The sequence below is a fragment of the Panthera tigris genome, chromosome D2, assembly GCF_018350195.1.
Source record: "Panthera tigris isolate Pti1 chromosome D2, P.tigris_Pti1_mat1.1, whole genome shotgun sequence".
Classification (NCBI taxonomy): Eukaryota; Metazoa; Chordata; class Mammalia; order Carnivora; family Felidae; genus Panthera; species Panthera tigris.
In genome coordinates, this window is record NC_056670.1 from 12,601,129 (window position 1) to 12,625,882 (window position 24,754).

The window sequence follows — 24,754 nt, forward strand, 5'->3', positions numbered from 1 at the left end:
GCCAGGAACCTGAGCAGCAAGAAAGGGAGGCTTCATGGAGGAGGTGATGCATTCGAGGTGAGCCTCAATAGAAAAGTCAGGAGGCAAATAGTCATAGAGACTTTCTTGGCTGAAGGAACTATGCCAGAAAGTCATGGAAGATTCAGCTCTCATTACCCTCACGGAGAGTAATGCCTGTTGTTTGTAGGAAGGGGCTATGAGGACATGAGCCTGGGTCCAAGGATGCAGGGGCTGGGTGGGGGGAGAGGGGAGAGAAAGTAGGTGTGGTCAGCCCTTGAAGGGCCTGGTCTCCCCTGCAAAGGAGCAGGGACTTATCCTACAGGCAGTGGGTTGGTTGGATCTAAAAGCAGAGCGAGGACATAGCAACATTGGCTCTTTAGCAAGAGAATTCTGGTGGCCGTGAGAAGGGTAGGGAAGCCAGATCAAGGGCTAGAAGAGCCAAGGAGAAGGCCGGTGGGGGAGGGGTAATGAAGGATCCAGAAGAGGGTGTTGGCAAGCAACTGCATCACCGTGATTCGCCCATCAGTCAGGCGGGAGGGGAAGGGGGGCAGCCGGTAGGTCCAGGCGATCGGGAGCGGCCATCTCTCCTAGTGTGACCATACCCCCGTGCCAGGAGACCCCCTCAGGTCCTCACAGACCCCTCAGTTTCTGCTGCTGACACTGTCCCTGCAGGGGCCTGGGCTGCCCTCCTGCCCTTGTGTCTGGAAGGCATCCTCCAGGCTCAGCGCTGGGCTCACCTCTGCAAAGCCCACCAGGGAGGTTCCTTGAAGAGGGTTCTCCCTCCTCTCATTGCCGTGACATTGATCTCCACACTCCCCCGCCCTGGTTTTGCACTGTCTTTCACACGTTTTGAATATGTGTCACGTCTCAAAGTACAGATCAAGCTCTTTGTGGGAAAGATGGCATGAGTTGAAGCCTTTCTGCACCTTCCAGGCACCATCTGGCGGCCTGATAAGACATCAATAGCTGATTGATGAGTGATGGATGGTCAATCAGCCATCAGGAGGTTTATCAGCAGCACCTGTCACTCTGCCGTCCTCAGTGTCATATTGGGGGTGGGAAGCGGGTCAGTAGTGAGAACAGGCCCTGGGCGGGAAGCCAGAAGTCTCGGCCACTTACTGTAAACTCACAACCTTGGGCCACTTAACCTCTCTGGATTTATTTCCTCATCAGTGAAAAAGCAAAAACAGATCTGAGATTGTTAACTCCTTTCCCCCTTTTATTGACAAGGGAACCGCCTTTCACATGTGTGCCTGTGATAGATGGGTGATAGATGGAAGTGACTCCGCTTTGCACCAAGCCCTCGTCGCCCCTCCTCCTCTCTCCTCCCCTCACTCCTTCTCTTGGATCTGCAGCAGACTCAGAAAAACAACGGCAAACCCCCAGACTGGGTGGGTCCTTCAAAGGCAAACTCGCAAGACTCCAAGGCGTCCAGGCTCCAGGACGGAACAGACGACTGGTGGGACGGCTCCGAGGTCTGTGCGTGGCTAGTGTCTATCATCCCATGGCTGGGTCTAGGCTGAAGGCCTTGGTCAAGCCCATGCTAACTAATTATAGAGAAGCAGTTACTGCAAAATTTCCCGAGGAAACCAAAGCTAGGGTTTGGTTTCCACTTACATTGAGCAACTTCCTTCCAGGGCACTCAGCCTCCTCAACAAAGCATTCTCTTTCAACAGAGGCGAGTCCGATAACACACAAGGGTTGTGATTGTACGTTTGACATAAATATATACACGCAATTTCAGGAGGAAGCTGGGCCCATGGTTACTCTCTCTCTCTCTGGTGGGGATGTTTACCTAAGTTTGATTGCTCACCTTAAAAATCTTAAGAACGTGGGCTAGGTTGAGGTCATAGTTCATGGGCAATGTGGAGGCAAGGGACGGTGAAAGATACAATGTCGGTTTAAACTAACGGGTGTTACATCGAGCCCCAGAGGACATTTCACATTTCACTGCGGCCACCTACAAATAATTTAAACCCACACTAAAGCGGTCTGAGGCTTTCATTACCTATAGGCTTCTTCTCAAAGTTGTGTCTCCTTTGCGGGATACCTGAGCCCCTGGTACCCACCCCCCCCCAGCCCAGCCCATCCACTAGCCCCCCACCCTGCCCCCAGCACACTGGGCTCGACGCTCAACCAGCCTAGCCTGGCCCTGAGAAGAACAGGAAACATTTAGCTAAAGTGGTTGCCCCAAAAAGACCCATATTCCTGGGTTCGCTTTCTTCTGACCTGTTCCTAGCTCTGTTTGGACTGGTTTTCATTGATGGGCTACACGAACGATTTTCAGGTTTTCCAAGTCTTTTCCCTTTCTATGGATACTTTGGTCTAAATTTCCCAACCACCGCTCCCTGTTGGTTATCATTTTTGCCAAACCTTGACCTCCAGGCTGCTAATTCATTCTCCGTCTCTGTCTCCCTGTCTTTGTCTCTCTCTATATATACAGTCTCCACAAATAACTTCTAACTTTAACTTTTTCTATCCCTAAAGGAACAACTGTAGTCAAAAATAGCCCATTGAACGTAGCCATCTTTACTTAAAAATTTTTTTTGAATGTTTATTTATTTTTGAGAGAGAGAGTGAGACAGAGTGCAAGTGGGGGAGGGGCAGAGACACAGAATCTGACACAGGCTCCAGGCTCTGAGCTTCGAGCACAGAGACCCGATATGGGGCTTGAACTCATGAACCATGAGATCATGACCTGAACCAAAGTCGAACGCTTAACCGACCGAGCCACCCAGGCGCCCCAAACCTATCTGTCTTTAAACAGCAGAGTTCTCTGGGGTGATTGTCGTGGGGACTCCTGGGACCCGTATCATCCCCAACAGAAATGCTCTGCAGAGTAGTGGCCGTCAGTGTGGCCAGGCTGAGTTTTGGGCTACTAGACATGAATCCATGGGGATTCCGACCAAAAGTACCCTGGGTGGTGTGATGGTGTGTGTCAGGGGAGTGGGGGAGGGACAGATAGACACAGCGAGAGACAGAGTCAAGAACTCTTACCAAGGGGCTTCTGTCAGTATAGACAGGACCCAAAAGTGAATGAGCCATTTGTTTTATCGCGTAGACAAAATATTCTCTCCCTTTGGGAGTCTGTGTAGATGACGGTTCTGGCCATGGATATTTACTTGCACAATCCAGGAAGGACCTAGGAAGTGACAGGGTCGAAATTCCAACCTCCACAGTTGTCTGCAGTGGTTTCTAGTCATCCCGTGGAACATCCACCCTGCTAAATGTGAATTTTGCACATAACAACTTCCCTGACTCAAACCTGCCTTCACCTCTGTGGTCACTGCTTTCTGTCTCATTACTCCCAGTCACCCATACACTTGGTGGGATTTAGGAGCCACCGCTCTACGGGCCCCAGGTTCCAGAAGGTTACGCGTAATGATACATTCGTTATGCACTGAGCACTTTTTTGAGCCCTTAACAATGCTCTACCTCAGGTAACGCCAGAACAACCCTATAAGGTAAGTGCTTGTATAGCCCTCATTTTTTAAAGGAAAACTCTACACCCAGTGTGGGGCTTAAACTCATGACTCCAAGATCAGGAGTTGCACACTCTACCAACCGAGCCAGCCAGGCACCCTATATAACCCTCATTAAGAAAAAATATTTTAGGCAACTGAGGCTAGTAGCTTGTTCATGGACCCCCAGTCAGGAACATGATGAATGTGGGATTTGAAGCCAGATGGTCTGATTGGCATCTCAGCTTTTTTTTTTTTTTTTTTCTTCACGTTAGTTCACATACAGTGTAGTCTTGGCTTCAGGAATAGAACCCAGTGATTGATCACTTACATTTAACACCCAGTGCTCATCCCGAAAGGTGCCCCCCTTAATGCCTGTCACCCATTGAGCCCATCCCCCCACCCAACGCCTCTCCAGCAACCCTCAGCTTGTTCTCTGCATTTAAGAGTCTCTTATGGTTTGTCTCCCATCTTTGTTTTTATCTTATTTTTCCTTGTCTTCCCTTATGTTTGAAACTCTGTTGAGTTTCTCAAATTCCACATATGAGTGAAATCATAAGATATGTTTGTCTCTGATCTCAGGTTTTTTTTCATGTTTATTTTTTTTGAGGAGGGGAGGGGCAGAGAGAGAGAGAGAGGAAGAGAAAGGGAGACAGAGAATCCCAAGCAGGCTCCTCATTGTCAGCGCAGAGCCTGGCATGGGGCTTGAACTCACAAAACCACGAGATTGTGAACTGAGTTGAAACCAAGAGTCAGAGGCTTAACTGACTGAGCCACCCAGGTGCCCCATACCTCGGTTTTAATTCCGACACAGCAGCAGTAAAGAGCACGTTCTTGGAGCCAACCTTCCCAGGCTCAGAACCCAGCTCTTCAACATACTATCTGTGAGATCTTGAGTGAGTGTCCCCACCTGTAAAATGGGGCAGTAATAGGGGCGCCTGGGTGGCTCAGTCAGTTAAGCAGCCGACTTCGGCTCAGGTCACGATCTCGCGGTCCGTGAGTTCGAGCCCCACGTTGGGCTCTGTGCTGACAGCTCGGAGCCTGGAGCCTGTTTCAGATTCTGTGTCTCCCTCTCTCTGACCCTCCCCCATTCATGCTCTGTCTCTCTCTGTCTCAAAAATAAATAAACATTAAAAAAAATTAAAAAAAAATGGGGCAGTAATAATAACACCTCCTGCAGCTGATTGAGACAATTAGATCACTGAGAGGTAAAACGTGCCCGGCACATCGCAAGGATCGTACGGGCTCATCTCTATTTTTCTTACGCTGCACCTGCCTCCATGTTTCAACCCCTGCCTTTAACACTAGGACAGCTTTTTAAACGTTTCATTTTTTAAAAATATCAACTGAAAGAAAAAATAAAAAAATAAAAATAAAAAATCTCACCTTTACCGAAAATTTGCAAGAAACGTACAATGAAATGTTCAGGTCCACTGATTACTAATATTCTGTAACATTTGTTTCACCTCTTTTTCCTCTGTACACTTGCTATCATTACTGATGGTTTTGCTAAACCACCTAAGAGTTAGGTGAATGGCAGTATTTGGCCCTAGCCTGTGGGAACTGGGCGTGTGTGTGTGTGTGTGTGTGTGTGTGTTGTGTGTGTGCACACACATATGTATGTATATAAAACTACCATACAGGGAGCCTGGGTGGCTCAGTCGATCAAGTGTCCGACTCCTGATTTGGGCTCAGGTCATGATCCCAGGGTGGTGGGATCGAGTCCTGCGTCAGGCTCTGTGCTGCGTGTGGAGCCTGCTGAAGGTTCTCTCTCCTTCTCTCTCTCTCTCTGTCTCCTTTTCCCCCCTCTCCCCTGCTCGCACTCTCTCTCTCTCTCTATCTAAACTTTTAAAAAAAAGAAAAACGAAAACCGCTACACAATTGTCATCTTCAGGAAGTTTAGCACTGATACAATATATGACCTAACATGCAGCCCGTATTCAAATTTCACCAATCGACCCAATAACGTCCTTTAGAGAAACTGCTTTTCCCTGTTCCGGGAACCAACCCAGAATCACATGTTGCTTTCAGTTACCATGGCGCACTCGTCTCCTTTAATCTGGGATGGCTCGCTCTTCAGCCTTGTTTTGTCGCTCATGTGGAACCACACAGTTTTTAGAATGCCTCTCGTTTGGGCCTGATTTGTTCCTTGTGATTAGGTTCAGATTATGAGCTTTTGGCAGAAATGCTACAAAAATGTTATCTTCTTACTGTATCGTGCCAAGAGGCACATGATGTTACATTTAATTTGTGGGGGAGATACCAGGAGACTATAAATATCCTGTTCCTCTCAAACTTGTACCCCGTGGTTTCTAGAACAGACCAGAAGGCCCCACACTCTATGACACAGGCACTCAGTCTGCACCTGGCCGCCCACGCCCTCCCTCATGCTATGTGTTCCTCCCTGCATGCCCCCCTTCTCCCCTACTTTGGGGATCTGCTCCTCATGCCCCTCCCTGCCTGTCGCAGAGGTTTGCACAGAGGAGGGATTCCATATATACTTGTCAAATCCAAATAAATTTTTAAAAATATGTGATCTGAGGTCCTGTGTATCTGCTCAGGAATAGCAGATACTTTTAGAAAGATTTCATTTATAGCTAATTGAAGTGAGACCTCCAAGAACACAAATATTCTTCTGCCTCCAGGGGACTCAGACAAAGAACTTTGAGTGGTTATATATATATATATATATATATATATATATATATGTATATATATATATATATATATATATATATATATATATATGAAAAAGAAAGGAGAGAAGGAGAGACGGGGCGGGGGGGGGGAGAGGGCATGAGGGGGGAAGGGAGGGTTCAACATGAATACACCTCCTAACCCAGTGACTCTCCTCCATTCCGTGTTTGTGGTAAAAAAGAGTAAGAGACCCGCTAGGTATTCCTCACTGGGGAGAAAAGAAATTGTGGTGGAGTTGCGTTCATTCATTTACTCAACAAATATTAACTGAGAACCTGTTGTGCCTGGCACTGTTCTATTTGCTGAGGATGTAGCTGTGATTAAAACCAAGTCCCTGGGGCACCTGGGTGGCTCAGTCGGTTGAGCGTCCGACTTCAGCTCAGGTCATGATCTCACTGCTCGTGAGTTCGAGCCCCGCGTCGGGCTCTGTGCTGACAGCTCGGAGCCTGGAGCCTGTTTCAGATTCTGTGTCTCCCTCTCTCTCTCTGCCTTCCTCCGTTCATGCTCTGTCTCTCTCTGTCTCAAAAACAAATAAGCATTGGAAAAAAACCCAACAAGTCCCTGCTCTCAATGCTAACAAACAACGGACAGCTGTTATGCGCGCACACACACGTGCACACACTCACACGCTCGCATATGCATTTCAGGGCTACAGGGAGAAGGGCAGGGAGAGAATACTTTGCATCACCGGAAGTAACGAACTAGGTTTACAAACGCTAATGTAAATAAAACTTAAAAACGTGGTCACTGGGAAGAAGACATAGAATAAAATCGATGGCACGGGGCCATCTGTAGGGCTTAAGGACGTATACGCAAAGTGATGCTGTATGTGCATATGCGTGTATACATATACGTGTATATCTGTGTACACATTCGGGTATACGCCTGTATCTAAGGACGTGGACGTCGATGTGTGCATTCAGGTGTCCGTGTATATCTAGAGACATATATTTACACGGGTTAGTGTGTAAACCAGATGTCAGTGAGAATGGATGTTGGCGAGGGAATAAAGGGGGGACAACGTAAAATGAAGCAGATAAGCTTCGCCTGAATGGATAAGAGGAGGCCAGGAGCCAAGGTGTCTCAATTGAATGGACCTGAGGTCCAAAAAGAGAAGGGAAGGGGGACTTTGCTGCCGAGTACAAAGAAATGAATGACTTTCCTTCCTCCCTACATCCTGGGACTAGGGCCGTCTGGACTCTCTCCACTTCTCCCCTCTGTACCTTCCCCCCCGCCCCGGCCCCCAGAGCCGAGCGGCAGGGGCGAGCCGGTAACAGGAGGAAGGTGGGGGACTACGAGGCAGGGAGCCCTCCCAGGCTGTGACTACTGTCACTTTGTCACACAGGCCCGGTTCATGTTCCAGCTCCATCACTTACTGGACACGCGATCTTTGGGCAGATTGCTTAACTTTTCCCATCTGTGAACTGAGAATGATAATAATCCTTTCAGGGGATGGTGGTGAGGACCCCGTGGGCCAATGCCCTTAAATCCCTCATCGCCAGACCCGGACCACAGCGCATTCTTGGAAATTCTTAGTTTTTAGCATTCTTATCTTTTGCTGCCATAAGAAGATTGCCAAACTAGCTCCAGAACAGCTCTCGGAATGCTTGGAACACGGCTGATAGGCTCTGGGCAGGGTACTGGTGACTTTTGCCAAATGACGCCTGCGGCTTTCACTTTCTAAACATGGCAGACTTGACCCTCCTCCAGCATCAGGGGCTGAAGATCATTCCAGTACACACACTCGGGCTGGGCGTGTTCCCATGACTGAACCGGAGGAAAGCCCGCACTGCCCTGCTGATATTCTTTCCGGGAAGCTACTGAAGTGCTCGTGTTTAGTTTTCAACACACGGTGCTCAGGACAGATTCTTCTTTCTGGACATTTGGGATGGGGTCACATGAGTGATTGGGTCCAAGCAGCGGGAAGGAGGCACGTGTGGGCACCCGGGACCGTGAGCAGGCGTGTGTCCCCTCCTTCTAGGTGGCGGCTGAGTTCCCACCTCTGATTTTCCTTTTAACGGCAGGGCACTCAACCCTCAGCCCAGGCCAGTGTAGATGCCTGACGTCGGCACGATAGCTTTGGCAGGAATTATGAGCCCTGTTTTGAAATCTGTGCTTCTCAGAGGCAGCGTGGCAATAATGACAGGAGGGCCCAGAGTTTCACCGGGACGAAAGTGAAGCAGCTCTTTGTGGGTGGGACTACAGAACCCTCAGATCTGCTTCACCCTCTGTGTGGTGGACAGGAGGACAGGAGGGCCCCCTGGGAGGAGTGGGGACATGCATCTGTGAGCCCCCACCAGATGCGTTTCTGCCCTCAAAAGCACAAGTCAACAATCCCAAGCGCGGCCCTTGGGATTGACTTCTCAGAGGTCTGCAGAAGGTGCTAGACTTTGCACTCCTTGTGGTCGGGGGGCTGTGCCTAATTGATCTTGTTCTCCCAGAGGCTGGCACAGGGCCCGGCTCAAAGCAGCTGTTCTGTAAGGGTTTGCAAAATAGAACCAAGCGTTGAGGGAAATTGATTAAAGCTTAAAACCAAAGGTGGCTGTCACATCTTTTTGCCGTGCGGCCAGCTAAAATGAACGCCAACTCTTACAGACAGAAGGGCACACACCCACCACCTATTGGCTTCTGAGATTTTTTTTTTCCCTTTAGAAATGCAAACTGCAGGGTCTCCCAGGATGCTGTTCGCAAGAACATTCTCGCCAGCGTGATAGTACATTCCTGTTTGCATTGGTGCAGTAGAATTCATGCACCTGCAAAATGCCTCTGATTCATCCTTTCCCTCACTCTCCAAAGCAAGGTCACTGGGGCATCTCCAGTCTACACTGCAGGCTCCCGCTGGGAGCAAGCACAGTCGGTGAAGGAGGAGAGAGAGGGGTTGGTCTCTTTCCTGCCACCTGGGGTCCAGTCTTTCCTTAAGCCTGCTGAGTCAGAACCCTTACGCTTAAAGAAACAAGAAACAAAGGTTCCTTTTGCTCTTTGGTGTCCTGAATCTGGCCTTCCAAATCGTCTCAAAGTATTTTGTTCTTCCAAGTAGCTGCTGACAAGCTGCAATCCATTTTAGGCAGAGAGGAGTCGCATGAACACGGAGTGTTGAGCTCATGTCCCTGGCACGCTCTGAGTCCGTTGTGGACTCCCTTATGCCGTCTACTGTGAACGCCTTTTTTTTAGAACGAGCTACCTGAATCACAGATTATTACGAATATATTATTACACATGGAAAATTGCCCTCAGAGATTCCCCAGCCTCCCTAGCCAGTGTAGAGTCAAAAGAACTTCTCTCTCTCTCTCTCTCTCTAGATCAACTAAATCTATCAGGAAAGAATTTCGTCTTCTTAGTCATTCCCTTATATACAATGGTAGCTGAGTTGATATTCTCCTTTTTCTCCTCCAGCAAATCCATCTCAGTTCTGAAAAGAGCGAGCCGAAAAGCCACTTTTCCAACTCGGATCCCGAAGGTCAGTTTCATCACGAAGAGGACAGCTTTTCACTTTACCGCCAATCAAATTCTTCTTAGAGAAGGAGACAAAGACAGCTGTCCTCGATGCTGGGTATCAGAAGACATTGAGAGATCTAGTGGTTTCTTGACTAATGGACACTTTCTGGTGGCCCATGTCCCAGAACCAGAGCCTACGAGGAAGATCAGGTAAGGAACAGTGTGGGGAACACACAAGTGGAAGCAGGGTAAGTTTGGTCTGAAATGCCGCTCTGCCGTTACCACCTGTGTTTCCTTGAGCGAAATCCAGAACTTCTCTGCTGCTTGCGGTGGAAGACAGTCTAGCTGAGCACCTGGGTTCAAATCCTGGCTCTGTGTTTTGTTTTTGAGCAACTTACTGAATATACCTCGGCCTCAACGATCTCAATTGTAAAATGAGAGTAATAATTGTACCTACTTATAGAGTTGTCCTGAGGATTAAATGATTTAATGTGTGTAAAGGTTATGGAAGAAGGCCAGGGACTATGGCAATCACTCAGAAAAAGAAAGGAAATGTAGCTAGTAACATTTATAAAACGGGGTTAATAATGCCTACCTTATGGGAGAGTCTTAGAGAAGAAGTGAAGAGCCAACATTTAAATATCAGGCATCCGTTAGGTCCTTCAGCAATGCTTCCATCCCTCCCCTTCTGTCTTTTTTTTTTAAGTTTATTTACTGAGAGAGAGAGAGAGAGAGCGCGCGCGCATGAGCAGGGTAGGGACAGAGAGAGAGTGAGAGAGAGAATCCCAAGCAGGCTCCATGCGGTCAGCTCAGAGCCCGACGCGGAGCTCGATCCCAGGAACAGTGAGATCATGACCTCAGTCGGATGCTTAACCAACTGAGCCACCCAGGCGCCCCACCCCCATCCCTCCCCTACTAACATTGGTACACCTAAAATATTTACATATCATGAGCACACGCAGAAGCTTTGAAAGGAGAAAAAGCAGGAAGCAGATTCTGGGGTGAGGGTGTGTTAAAGCACACGGAAGGTGGGAGTGTTGTTACCCACAGCAGCCTAGGTCCCAGGACATCCCCCGTGCTCTCTGGCATTGCTGTGCCTCCGGCCTTGCAGCTCAGCAGAGCGGGACCCTCTGAGGCTCTGGACTGGACTCTCTCTCTTTGATGAACCTCTGTCTGCACGCTGACTTTATCAAGGCTCCAGGACGGTCTACCCTCATCTGAAAGTCCTGTCCACCCTCCAGAGCAAGGGTTGGCAACCTTCTTCTTAAAGAGCCACATAAGAAATATTTTCTGCCTTGTAGACCATATGATCTACATCACAGCTATTAGATTCTGCCATTATAGTTCTAAAGCACCAGGGACTGTACCTAAACGAATGGACCTCTTGCAGTAAAAGTTTATTTGGGAAAACTGAAATTTCAATTTCATTTCATTTCCACCAGTCACGAAATGGTTTTCTTCTCTTGTTTTTTTCTCAACTATTTGTAAATATGCAAACCATTCTTAGTTCACAGACCACACAAAAACAGGCATGGGGCTGAACTTGACAAGAGGGCCCTAGTTTGCCGATCTCTGCGAACCCCTTTTCTGGTTTAGAGTATTTCCTTTGGATAATGTCTAGTCACTGTTATTTATTTTTTTCTTCTAATGTGACACTAGCCTTTTGGGCTTGCCACAATGTATGTGGGATATGTTCTTGGGTGGACGTGCCTTTTAAAAAAAATTTTTTTATTTACTTATTTGAGACAGAAAGATAGAGCTTGAGTGGAGGAGGGACAGAGAGAGAGGGAGAGAGAATCCCAAGCAGGCCCTGAGCCGTCAGCACAGAGCCCCAGTTCAGGGCTTGAACTCACAAACCATGAGATCATGACCTGAGCAGAAGCCAAGAGTTGGATGCTTAACTGACTGAGCCACCCAGGCACCCCTTGAGTGGACGTGCTTTTGAGTATAACATTTGGGTATCTATGAACTATGGTATGGGGCTCCTATGAAAATGGACTTGGGAAGCCTCGAGCTTTTTATTCTCCATTTCCATTTCTGAATCAGTGCCTGGTAGGCACCCATTAATTAATTGTTTTATTATGATAAAATACATGAAAGATAAAAACTACCATTGTAACCATCGTAAAGTACGCACCTCGGTGGCGTGACGGATGTTCGCGGTGTCGGGCGATCACCACTCTCCCCGGTCCCCAAGCTTTCTCTTCATGCCACTGTTAATTCATTCTTCCACCCTCTGAACGTTACCTGTGTCGAATGCAAGCTTGGAGATGTCAGGGTCCATCTTGCAAGCAACAGCCTGCACTTCAGAAACATGGGAACAGCCCTGCCTTTGTTGAGTTCAGAGTCAGAGAGGGAAATTAAAACAGCCAGTCTGATTTTCAGGAAAAAACCAGCAGTTGCGTTTAATGGATCTTAATATTTTGTCTTGCTTTCTCTCTTATTCTGTTTTCATGTTAGACATGCGGTGATACCGACCATGATTTAGTAGGTTTTGGTTTTCGTGGCTTCTCCAAAAAATGAGTTATTTTCTCCTAAAATGGCCGGAACTTCAGTCTCTCTTTCTTGTTGAAGAGCTGGTACCCCTAGACGATTCTCCAAAAAATGAGTTATTTTCTCCTAAAATGGCCAGAACTTCAGTCTTTCTTTCTTGCTAAAGAGTTGGTACCCCTAGATGACACAAGGACCAAACCCAATGATGGCCGGTTGACATGAAGTAAAATAAATGGGCATACGGTTTCCTCATACTTTTTCAGGATGCATCTTTGACATGTTGGTAAAGTAAAATAGTAAACAGCCTGAGATACTACTGACTCTATATCTGTGTGAGGCCTTGGTGTGGCTCTATGTCAGGCAACCCTCTATTTAACACAAGGAAAGACCTACAAGTGTCTTTCACGCTCTTGAGCTATTTGTCTCAATATCTGGTTCCTCTGAATCAGGCATCGTCAGCCTCATGCAGAAAGTAGACAGAGAGCGAGCCGGGAAGGGGCAGAGACAGAAGGAGACACAGAATCCGAAGCAGGCTCCAGGTGCTGAGCTGTCAGCACAGACCCACATGCAGGGCTCGAACTTGCTAACTGTGAGATCATAGCTGAGCCGGAGTCAGATGCTTAACCCACGGAGCCACCCAGATGCCCGTCCCTGTTTCTTTGCATGAGGGAGAAATATTCTTTATGAACCTTGTGACTTGGCAAATATGCAGGGGGGGAGGCAGGGGAGGGAAAGGGAGGTTGAGGTCCATACAGAGGTGATTTAAGTCCCGCATCATAAGCAGACATGGAGGAAACCAGTTTTCCCCATACGAGGTGATAGTTTTCTCCGAACTGAGTTGATAGCCTCTCTAATACATTATTTTCCCCCCAAATAAATATTGACTGACTAAAGTTGCCTTCATAGTCACCATAACTCTTGTTAGTTTTATGGATACAATGTACCTAAATACGTATACACATATGCCCATATATTTATATATACACACATATACATATATTGCACATACACATATACCTACACACGTGCACACACACGTATACAGACATGCACATGCATTCATACACCTTTTCATACATACATACATTCATACATACATGCACATATGCATTCAACATTTATATCATCTTTTTTCCCCCCTCCGGAAGGAGAAGGGATAACAAATTGCTTAGGTTATTTGAGTTCAGTGGAAGAATGTGTTTTCCCCGTGACCTGTTCTCAGGCAGGAGTTGTTACAACATCAGAGTGTGAATCCAATTACCGAGTTGCCATTCTTGTGCTCACCTGTCAGCGTTGCTGCACGCGACAGAAAGGAAATAGACCCTTCGGAATAGTCAGGGGCCCGTGATCTCTGGCACCAAGAGTATGTTGGAAACGTGACAAAAGTAATGAATGTGGTGAGCAGCACCCTGCCCGCTCGGGACTATTTGCACAATTGCTACTGTAGTTGTGTGTCTGTCTGAATTATAGCAGAATGGAAACCCGTGGGACTGGCTGCAGAATTTGACATGGGGGAAGGCCCTGTAATTGGATCGTTGGACATGAGCCTTGAGGGTCCTTGGCTTTGTCTTTTAGGCTGACTTGTCTGGACCATGCTACACCATCTCCAAAATCCCAAGGTGCTTTTAGCCAATAAAACGAAAGACTCCGCATCAGACTGGCTTTAGCGGGCATCCTCTGAGCTGTTTTTCCCCCAATGCGGGCATCACCACTGAGGCCTCCAGCAGCTTCTGCTCTAACTCAGCACAGGAACTGCACTCAGAAGAATCTGTGCTGAGTTGAATGCTCTGGTGTTGCTGTCTTACGATCCTCAATTTTTGAGCAAGGAGCCCCTGAATTTTCATTTTTCCCTGGGCCTGACAAAGTATGTGTCTGGTTGTGCCAGCACACGTGAGCTCCCTGAACCCACGACCCACAACAGCACGTTTGCCTGGGTGTTCGGCAATTATCTAGAACCTTCTCCCTGGCAGCCTGTGACAGTCCCTTGGAGAGTGTGTTTTCCCACGCACTCCGTGGCAGCACCTCAGGCCACTGAATCAGAGGCTCTGGGAGAGGCAACCTGGAATCTGTAGATTTCAACAACTCGCCGGACTGAACCAAGTTTGGAAACCGCTACCTAAAGGCAAGCCACCCTTTCCCACATATAAACCGTATAAATGGACCATAAATGGGCGTCTGGTCCATTACCACGCACTGGGGTTGGTAGGTTTACTATTTATTATCCCCATTTTACAGGAGTAACTAAGGACCTGGGAGACTATGTGACTTGTCCTAGAGCTAGAATGGGGCTTGTACTCAGTGTATTTGCCTTTTGGGGGCTTCTCTTTCCGCTGTCCATGGTACTGTTCGTGTGTGTGTGTGTGTGTGTGTGTGTGTGTGTGTGTGTGTGTGTGCATGCGCACGGTGTGCGTATCTGTGTGTGTCTTGAGATCTATGCTTGCTGTACTGTGTTTAGACCATGACCTTGGAACCAACTTGAGCACACAGGCCACGTCCAGGCACCACCCGCTTGAAACCACCTCTAACCATTCCCAGCCACTCCCTACGCTGTGCTCTCATGATCTTTGGGTAGAGCTGTGTGGAACAGTCAGGTGCTCATCTGCTCACTTCTTTCCCCCATTACACTCTGGGCTCTTTGAAGTGGTCGCAGTGCAGTGACGGGTGCACTTTAATTAGGTGTGGACAGGCCCAGGTTTGCCTCTCAGTTCCGCCAGTGTAGGGCTGCCGTGCAAAGTCCCACACTGTGTGGCTTTAAACCACAGAAATGTACTGTGTCACAGCTCTGAGGCTCTGAAGTCTGAAATCGATTCTTGGCAGGGTGGTCCCTTAGGAGGGCTGGCGGGAGAGAATCTGTTCTATGTCTCTCCCGTAGCTTCTTGCTGTTTGCCAGCCATCTCTGGCAATCCTTGGCTTGTAGAAGCATCTTCCCAATTTCTGCCTCCGTCTTCGCATGGTGGTCTTCCCGTGTGCACGTCTGGATCCAAATTCCTCTTTTTTATAAGGACCACCAGTCATGTTAGATTAGGGTCCACCCTAATGATTTTATTTCAACTTGACTGCTTCTGGAAAAAGCCTGTCTCCAAATAAGGTCACACTGTGTGGTACTGGGGGGTTAGGACACCAATATAATCTTTTAAGGGGGACACAGTTCAACCCATAACAGCCAGTGAGTGACTAGATTCATGACTTTGAGCAAGTATCTGAGACTCACAGAATCTCAGTTTCTTTATCTGTGAAATCAGGATTTTAAAAATCTCTACTACAGAGTCTTTAAAATATTTTTTGATGTTTTATTTATTTTTGAGATACAGACTGAGTGCAAGTTGGAGAGGGGCAGAGAGAGAGGGAGGCTCCAGGCTCCGAGTTGTCAGCACAGAGCCCAACGTGGGGCTTGAACTCATTAGCTGTGAGATCATGACCTGAACCGAAGTTGGGTGCTTACCCGACAGAGCCACCCAGGCACCCCTACGGGCTTTTTTTTTCTTAATTTTCATCAGATTAGACACCACACTTAATTTTTTTTTTCTTTTGGGGCACCTGGGTGGCTCCGTCAGGTAAGCGTCCGACTCTGGCTCAGATCATGATCTCACGGTTCGCGACTTCAAGTCCTGCGTCGGGCTCTGTGTTGACAGCTCAGAGCCTGGAGCCTGCTTCACATTCTGTGTCTTCCTCTCTCTCTGCCCCTCCCCCACTTTCACTCTGTCCCTCTCTCAAAAAATAAACAAGAGAAGAAATCTTTAAGGAAAATATTTTTTCTTTTCTATTTATCTGTTTAGTATTTATTTATTTTTGAGAGAGACAGCGTGCACATGGGGGAGGGGCAGAAATAGTCTCCAGGTTCTGAGCTGTCAGCACAGAGCCCAACACGGGGCTTGAAGTCGTGAACTGTAAGATCATGACCTGAGCCAAAGTCAGACACTTGACCAACTGAGCCACCCAGGCACCCTCTTTTTTTTTTCCTTTTTAAAAGCGAGGTGCAGAACAGTGAGGTTAGTTGCTATAATCTGGCTTAAAGGAGATGGGCAACTCGCCATCCATTCTGTGCGTGCGTGTGTGTGCACGCAGGTGTGCGTCCCATAGGCTGGGACTATCTAAATCATGGGACCATCAGAACCTAAGGCAGACTAACAGAAACCACATAGCATACAAACATGATGACTTCACATTTTCACTCCAATGCAAGGGGATATCAGCAATGAAATCAAGAACTAGGCAACTTTGCTGCTGCTAAATCAGCTTTATCATTTTCTTCACAATGAGTGGCATCTTCCCCAAGTTTCCTGATCAGACCCACTAAAAGCACAGCCTCTGTCCCCCGATAGTCAGGTCTGGTTGGCCTGGCCAGGGGATCTGCATTTTACCAGCTCCCCAGGTGAGCCTTATAGGACGAGCCTGGGAACACAGACGTAGCAGGACCCGATTTCTTGCCTTGGCTTCCCCGAACCGGAGTGACCTTCGTTTCTTCAACTTTGACCTCGTGCCTGACTTGGAGTTGAGATCACAAAGTCCTTTCCAGCCCTAAAATGCCACCCCTTTTCGCGCTGCTCCAGGCTTGTCCACATCGCAGCATGCTCCTTGAATTGCACCTGACCTCTTTCCTCTTCCACGCGTCTTCCCACCAGCTGGGGCGGCACGCGGTCCATGCTCAGTGGGGGGCTGGCCAAGCTGACCTGCTGATGGACCCGTTCGAATGGGGGCAAAGAGCAGCTGACCGTGGTGGGGGGTGGGGGTTGCACAGGAGCAGAACAACTTCAGTAGAGTCTCTTCCCCTGAAGCGGCGGACAGACCAGCTTCTTCCGCCTTTGCGGGCAGCTTGTGGACCAGCTGGGTGTGTTCGTTTTAGGCTCACCTTTTACCAGAGCTGCTTTGTGAATCATTGTTAGGAAACGCACTTGGTTCTGGAGAGGCCCTTGGCAGCCGCCGTGTTTTAGGATAAGCAGATTGTTTTGCTGGTTTTGTTTTGTTTCACTGGATAAGAGGGCGAGGGACCCTCCCACTGTACTGGTGGACGTGCCCAATGATGCAGCAGCTTTGGAAAACAGTTTTGCAATTGATTAAAATGCTAAACACAGAGTTACCATATGGCCCTAGAGCAGTGCGAGCATACATCTACCCAGAAATGTGTGCATGAATGTTTGTAGCAGCATTAATCATAGTAGCCAAAAGGTGGAAACGACCCAAATGCCCATCAACGGATGACTGCCTGAGTTCTGCTACACCCACAAAGTGGAATACTCTTTGGTCATAAAGAATGAAGTACTGGGGGTGTCTGGATGGCTCAGTGGGCTAAGCGTCCGACTCTTGATTTCAGCTCAGCTCACGACCTCACGGTTGTGGGATCAAGCCCCGCGTCGGGCTCCACGCTGAGCACGGAGCCTGTTTGAGATTCTCTCTCTCCCTCTGTCTCTGCCCCTCCCCCCTCAAAATAAATAAATATTTTTTAAAAAGAATGAAGTACTGTTATTTGCTACAACTTGGATGATCTTCAAAAGCATAACATGAAGTGACAGATACGAGACACAAGAAGTTACATATTGCACGTTTCCGTTTATATGAAATGTCCAGAGGAGGCACATCCCTAGAGACAGAAAGCAGATGAGTGGTTCCTGCCATGCCTTGACAGGGAGGGGAAGCCACAGAGGCCACTTCATGCCTTCAGGGATGTTCTGGGGTGATGAAAAAGTTTTGAAACTAGACGGAGGTGATGGTTGCACAACACTGATGCACGAAATGCCACTGAGTCATATGCTTTAAAAACGGTTCATTGTTTGTTCTATAAATTTCACATCAATAAAAATAGAGCAAAGAGTAGGGGAGGGTGCGGTGAAGGGCAGGAAGGAAGAATGGGACAGAACGCGAGGGAAGCAGTATTATTACGCCCCAAGTGCATTTTCTTCGTTTTAAGGATAATGTGACCATTGTGTCACTAAAATAGAACAGAGCATTCCACTGAGTGCCTCTGAGCCATGGAAGCTCCAGCCCTTCCTTTCAGCGGGAGAAATCTTTGATACCGGAAGTCACAAGATGCTCTGGCCAATATCAAGTCTACGGGTTGACTGGCTGAGGCCCCTCTGGCTTTCCTTGCTCTCAATACCTCCAGCTCAGAGGACTCGGCTCTGAGACAGGCACATAAGGTTCTCCCAGTTCTGGGAGCTGATTGAGCACCTCGGGACTCAGGGGGTATGGGGTCTCAGGGGGAGAGCGAGCCCTTCTGGGCTACAGGATCACCAAGCCCCCGTGTAGGGACCCACTTTTTGTCAGCTCTTGGCTGCATAAGTCCTATGTGTCCTAGTGCTCAGCAAGGTAAAGACTCAGATTAAACACCACCACCAAAAGCCTGGGGGGGATTCGAGCTGAACGACGGAGAAGACGTGCTGGTTGGCCAGTCCAGAGAGAGCACGTGGGAGAGCTTCCGGACAGTCCTTCACCGCTGGCTTTGCCACTCTTCTGTCCCGGTCCCTTCCAGACAGGTCTAGATGAAGGTCACAGGCAGGCCTGACCAGTTCAGGATGCAGACAGAGTTCTGCAGAATTCACTCACCAGTCAGGCCCACGCGGGCTGTCTGAATGGTGGATCTTGGCTGCTTACCCGGACTCGCTTCTCCAGGACCACTCTGTTAAGGGTTTGGTGTCTACCGTCAGGCTTCACCGCCACTGCCAACATCACCCTAAACCGGGTCTCTGATTAAATCTCTGTCCCGTCATGCGCACTCAGCACTAACTATGAACATTCCTGGATTCAGGGTCTAGATTGACAGTCGCTGCAGAATCTTCAACTGAGAAGCTATTTGAAAAGAGGCAGGTGTAACCCCTAAACACAGGTCTTGCCACAGCCAGAGGGAGGGGCTTGGGCGCGTGCCCAGCTGCTCCCATGTGCATGTTTTTCCCCAGAGCTGAGCGGTTGGCTGCCCCCAGTATACCGGGACCCTGAGATCTCCAGAACAGCCGGGCAGCCCCTTCTAGCAGTTCAAGAAGTGCTTTGGGGTTCAAGGTCAACCCTCCATAGATGACCTTCTTTGCTTTACAGCTACCTGGTGGATCCCTGCTGGAATCCCCTCATCAAAGGGAGAAGAGGGGGTGGTCCTTGAAGGAAGGAGTCTATCAAGCCCTCTTTAGAAGTCCTCACTGCACTGAGTCTGTTCTGATGCAAAACTCACCGTTCCCTTAGATTCCTGTTATGGTTGCTATTTTCTCCTTATTTGAGTATTTTGACACATGACTTCATTGTTCTCCAGCCTAAGACTTTCAGTAACGCATACGGTTTTTTAATCAAATAATTAAAACTAAATGACAAATTTTAATTTCCATTAAAAATTTAGATGTCATTTAAAGTTCACTGAAAACTGAGTTATATTTGCTTTAAAAAAAGATGCGGCATAGCTGTGAGACTGGAGGCCTGAAAGTCCCCATCCCTCCCTCCCACATCACCTCACCGTTCCCCAGCCCCACAAATGTAATCCTGCCTGAATACCATCCTCCTACGCCGAAGGCAGAAATCTGTGCCCGATCTTGTCTCCTGGGCTGGAGCGCACAGATCACATCACAGATCACATGGGGTGGCCACTCATGCTTCTTAATCAGAGCATCAGATGATTTAGTTGATGTGGCTGTGCTTTTGTTTTGATAAAGCTTCTCTCTGGCGAGGCGCTCTCTGAGCTTATGGGCCTTTCCTTGGCTCAATTTCAATAGCTCGATTAACTTCCTGTGCTGAGGGCCCTTGAGCCAAGACTTCTTCTCATGTGAGTCACCGTCAGAGCCTGAACCTCCTTCAGAGTGTAGGTTCAAGCAGGAGGGCCGATCCACAGGTGGCTTGGGTGCTGTGAAAAAAGAGCCCCGGAATGGGAGACTGAAGTCTGGCTTGAATTCTGGCTTTGCCCCTTAGTAGCTGTGTGACTTTGTACAAGTTTGCTAACGTCTCTGGGCTTCTATTTCTGCATCCGTCCAAGAGGGCTTACAAACAGGAAGTGAAGAGAGAAAGGAGGTCAGGTCAGGCTGGGACTTTCTTGTTTGGCTATCTTGACTGTCCTCTGTCCTCCCAGAGCCTCAGGGGCGAGCTCTGGTGAAGGGGAGAGACTCAGCCTGTCTCTGGGAGCTCCTGCAGAAATTAGAAGAGCAAATGTATGTACTGTGCCTGGCACGTGAAGAAATGTTTTCATTGACTATAAAACAAAGATAAAATATACCATCTGTATCTACCTGCACAGACTTCTGAAAGGATCCAATTAACAATATATGTGAAAATACACCGTAGACTATAAAGCCCAGTAGGAGCATCGTCATCATGATTAGAATCTGTATTTTCTCTCAGACCTTTCAAACCTTCAAAAAGTTGAAAAAAAGCATTACAACAAACATCTGACCATCCTTTCCCCGGATTCACCAATTATTAACACTTGCTCACTCTCTGTATCTCTGTCTGCTTGCTCTCTATTTATGGTCTATCTGTGATTTGTGAAGCCATTTGAAAGTAAGTTACAGACATCAGACCTTACACCCAAGCAATTTAGCATATACCTCCTAAGCATGACACTATTCTCCTACGCAACTGAGTATAGTTATTACTCAAGGACTTTAATGTATATATACTAATATTAAAAATACACAGTCTATACCACATGCAGTCTATAAATTGCCCCGGTTACCCCCACAATCTCCCTTAGAGCTATTTTTGTGGTTGTTCCAAAACAGGTTCCCACATTTCATCTGGTTATTACATCTCTTTAATCCTCTGTAATCTAGAACTGAGCCATCCAATATGGAAGCCCCTGGCCATGTGGCTATTGAGTGCTTGACATGTGGCTTGAAATGTACATTGTACTAAAGACTCAACACACACACAAACTAACGCAAGCTATCTCACTGGTAATCCTGTATACTGATTGCATATTGAAGTGTTAATACATTGAATATATTGGACTAAAAATATAAAATTAAAATTATTTGTTGAACTTATTAATTAATAATTACCATTTTAAATGACTAAGATTAATTTTACCTGTTTCTTTTATTTTTAATGTGGCAATGTAAATTTTTTAAATTGCATATATGGCTCTCGTATTTCTATTGGACGGTGGTGTTCCAGAATATTCTTTCCTGCCTTATTTTTTTCTTTTGTGACAGAGTTTTTTAAGAGTCAAAGCCCATTGTCTTGTAGAATGGCCTATAATCTGAACTTGTGTAGATTGACTAGATTCTGGTTAAATCTTCCTGACAAGACTATGACCTAAGTGGGGTCGGTACTTTACAGCGCATCGCATCGTGGGGTTCGTTTGTCTCTGTTGGGATTACAAAGTCTCATCACTTGGTTAAGTAGCATCTGCCAGATCTCTTCAATATAGTGGTGACTTCCCCCATTGTAATCAATAAAGAACCTCAAGGGAGATCCTTGGAGACCAAGTGACAACCTCCTCCTACAACCTTTTACCCAATGGTTTTAGCATCTAGTGATGATCTTTGACTCTATCAATTATGCATCAGTGGTTGCGAAAAACACACACATCTTAACTTTTCATTGAAACTCAATGGCTTGACTAATTTCCTGTTCATGTCTTTTATGCTGAGACAGGATGTGAACAATTCACTGCTTTCTAAATCCCATCATGTTGCTGATTGCATAGTGTTTTGTTGCATAGACTCTGGAATACAACATAGTTTATGTATAATCTTTCTTGCTGATTATTTAGGTCGTTTCTTTCTTTTTTACTCTTAAAAATATTGATTGCATGAACATCCTTTTACCCTGCCCATACAGCCGTTTCCTTCTTTGAGATATATTCCTAGAAGTGATATTACTGAGTATGTTTAGTTGGATTTTGACACATATAGTCAGATTGCCCTCCAGAAGTATTGCACACTTTTAAAAGTTCACACTTTTAGTGAGTCACCCAGGAGCTTTCAGCTGTGAAGGAACAACAATCCCAACACAGATTAGCTTAAATAATAAAGATATTTCTTTTTCTCGCATAAACCAGTACTCCAGATGAAAAGTATAATAGTATTTTTACTCGATTTCATGTTTTGGAAAGACACGGGCTATGACTGGCCAAACAAAGTTCATGTTATAGTGTGAAAGCAGTGGCCTTACATACTCAGATTCCATTCTAGAGCTGGAGACGGGTGGCTACCTGAACACCTCTGACTCCTGCTTGGAAAGGAAGAATGGATACCCAACACTTTGTCTGCGCGGGGTAGCCAAGCACACTTTTCCCCAAGCCCTCCTCACCTTGGACATCGTTCAGCCTCCCAGTCTTTGCCAATCTAATAAGTGAATAAACTATCTTTCTAAAATTTCATCCATACAACAGTGATATTTCATGGGCAAGTAATATTTTATAGTGCAAGCTCTTGTCAGAAATTTGCTGGGTTCACTCTGGAACCATCACTTATCTGCTGTGCAACACTGAGCAAGTTACTTAACCTCTCTGTTGAGGGGCCTCTGGCTCCTCATATCTAAAATGGGGATAATCATAGCTATAATATATAAAATCTCAGTGTTATACAAATAACAGGTAACACCAGTTATTGTAGGATAATGGTGACATTGAAATTTCCAGTAACCCTAAAAAAAAATACTTGGGGTTTGAGGGAGCCATTTCTTCAACCTTCCCCGTGGGAAGTAATCAAATCTAAGTCATCTCCACTCTGTGACTAATAACCTTTCCCAGGGCTGTTGCATTATGCTACTGTCACTTCTGTAATGACTAAGCCATCAAGATAGGTTTTTTTTCCTAATGACATATACCGCATAGGGCCAGATTCTATTAAGGCAGCCTTTGAGTCTGGACCTGGAGAGGTGATTGTATCTCTGTCTTTCAAAATTGGGCTAAAGGGGGTGGTATCTATTTACATAATGGGGCCTGGGTTCCCTTCTTTGGGGACGCCTGACCCCTCCCGCTCATTCCCAACTCTTGCCAAGTGAAGCTGCTTTGGGTTCATTGTGGAGAGCTCACCATAGCCTCATTTCCCTGAGAAGGGGGGTGTCAGGCCGGGCCGGGCCTACAGGCCTCCTCAATGTCCCCCTCTAGGCATTATGCCTCTGCCTCGGGGTTAGCCACAGAGGCCAGGCAGAGCTAAATTAAGGCAGCCACCCAGAAAAAAAAAAAGAAGGATCCACCATTCTGTCCACCCGTGCTTTTATTTTCAAGCAGGTCCTTTCTGACCCTGACAGCCCATAATTATGACCCTAATAAACATTTATTTAGACAACAGCACATAAATCAGTTGATGACTACTTTTGTTACTTATGAACCGCAAGGGTCAGAGGTAAAGAACCGAGTCCAATGAAACGTCCTGAAGTTGAAATCGTTGCTGAAACAGAACCACTGAAATTAATCTGACATTCTTTGAGTTCTAATTATTGATGTACGGAGCCTCTTCCCAACTAAACTCCTGGCTCTTTTCTCAGCTTCTGAGCATAAAGAAAATCTGATGAGACGCTTCCCTGATCAGAAGCTCCCCTTCACCGCCAGGATAAACTCCAACCCTTTTATGATGGTGAAGACAGTTCCTCCTAGTTCACCCTCCGCTTACCCCTTATCTCTCAACACCCCTCACCTCTGCCCCCAGCGAAGCCTCAGCCCTACAGCAGCAGGGTCTGTCTGTGTCTCGGTGGGCCCAGGGGATCCCCTCACCGTGAAACACCCCCTCCCCACCCTGCCCCTTTACCCTCACCTGGCTGACTGAGTCTTCATGCCTCTGTCTCAACTAAGATGTCATTTCCTCCTAAGACGGTTCCCCCACCCCGCCAACCCCCACATGCACGGGTGACATCCTTCTGTATTCCCACCAAAGAGCTCAGTGGGGTTCACACTGTGTTCCAATGGCCGTCGACTTACCCGTCTGTCTCTCTGATCTTAAATCCTTGAGAGCAAAGACTGTATCACTTACGTTCACCACATCCCCAACACCCAGCCATAGGATCTGGCACTTTAGAAAATGCTTGATAAATTGTGATTGAATGTTATTCATGCCCGTGTGACTTTTGGTATTTTTTGCTATTTAGCACGGAGTTACCCATTCTCTTTATATACTCTCTGCTGCTTACTGAGAACGAGCAGGTGACTCACATTTTCTCCCACCCTGAGCTGACGCGTTATCATGCCATCCGGAGGGCCGCCCTCTCCCCACCCCCTCACACAGTCTGAGCCAAGCCTCAACCCTACCGTGTAGGAACCTGAATGTTACTTTGAGGAATTGCCTTGTATTGAGCAAGAAGCGTGAGTCAGTGGAAGTTTGTTTGGGACCAGTGAAGTGTGTAATTACAGCTAGGTGCCAAGGTGAACATTTCCACAGGTCTAGGATGGGTTGGCAGTAAGAAAAACATGAGAGCGAGAAAGATTGGTTAGGGAACCAGACAATAATCAATGCAAATCAGGCTATTAGGGATAGATATGGAGAGGAAGGGCCAGATTTGAACTGAGGGGTGGGGCTTGGTGATTCATGAGATATAGGGGCAAAAGAGAAAAGAGGCTCAAAGTTGACCTCAGAGTCTGGAGTCTAGAACATGGGAAGGCAGGTGATACCACTAAGAGACATAGGAATCATTAGAGGGGTTGTGCTGTTGTTGCAAAAACAGGAGAAGTGTGCTAATAGAGTATGCAAGCTAAAACGCTCAATCATTCGAATAAAAGTTACAGAGAACACAGATCAAGTGATTACCATGTGCCAATC

At 47.2% G+C, this 24,754-nt stretch overlaps 1 protein-coding gene across 1 annotated transcript in view; it reads left to right on the top strand.

The window, feature by feature from the left end:
• Positions 1-279: 279 nt before the first annotated feature.
• The window catches only part of LYST (lysosomal trafficking regulator), a 243,766-nt gene continuing 219,291 nt past the window's right edge, over positions 280-24,754 (top strand). Inside the window, exons 1-2 of the mRNA XM_042961056.1 lie at positions 280-1,475; positions 9,552-9,803. The gene's annotated coding sequence lies outside the window, so the exon portion shown is untranslated. The remainder of the gene's footprint in view (positions 1,476-9,551; positions 9,804-24,754) is intronic.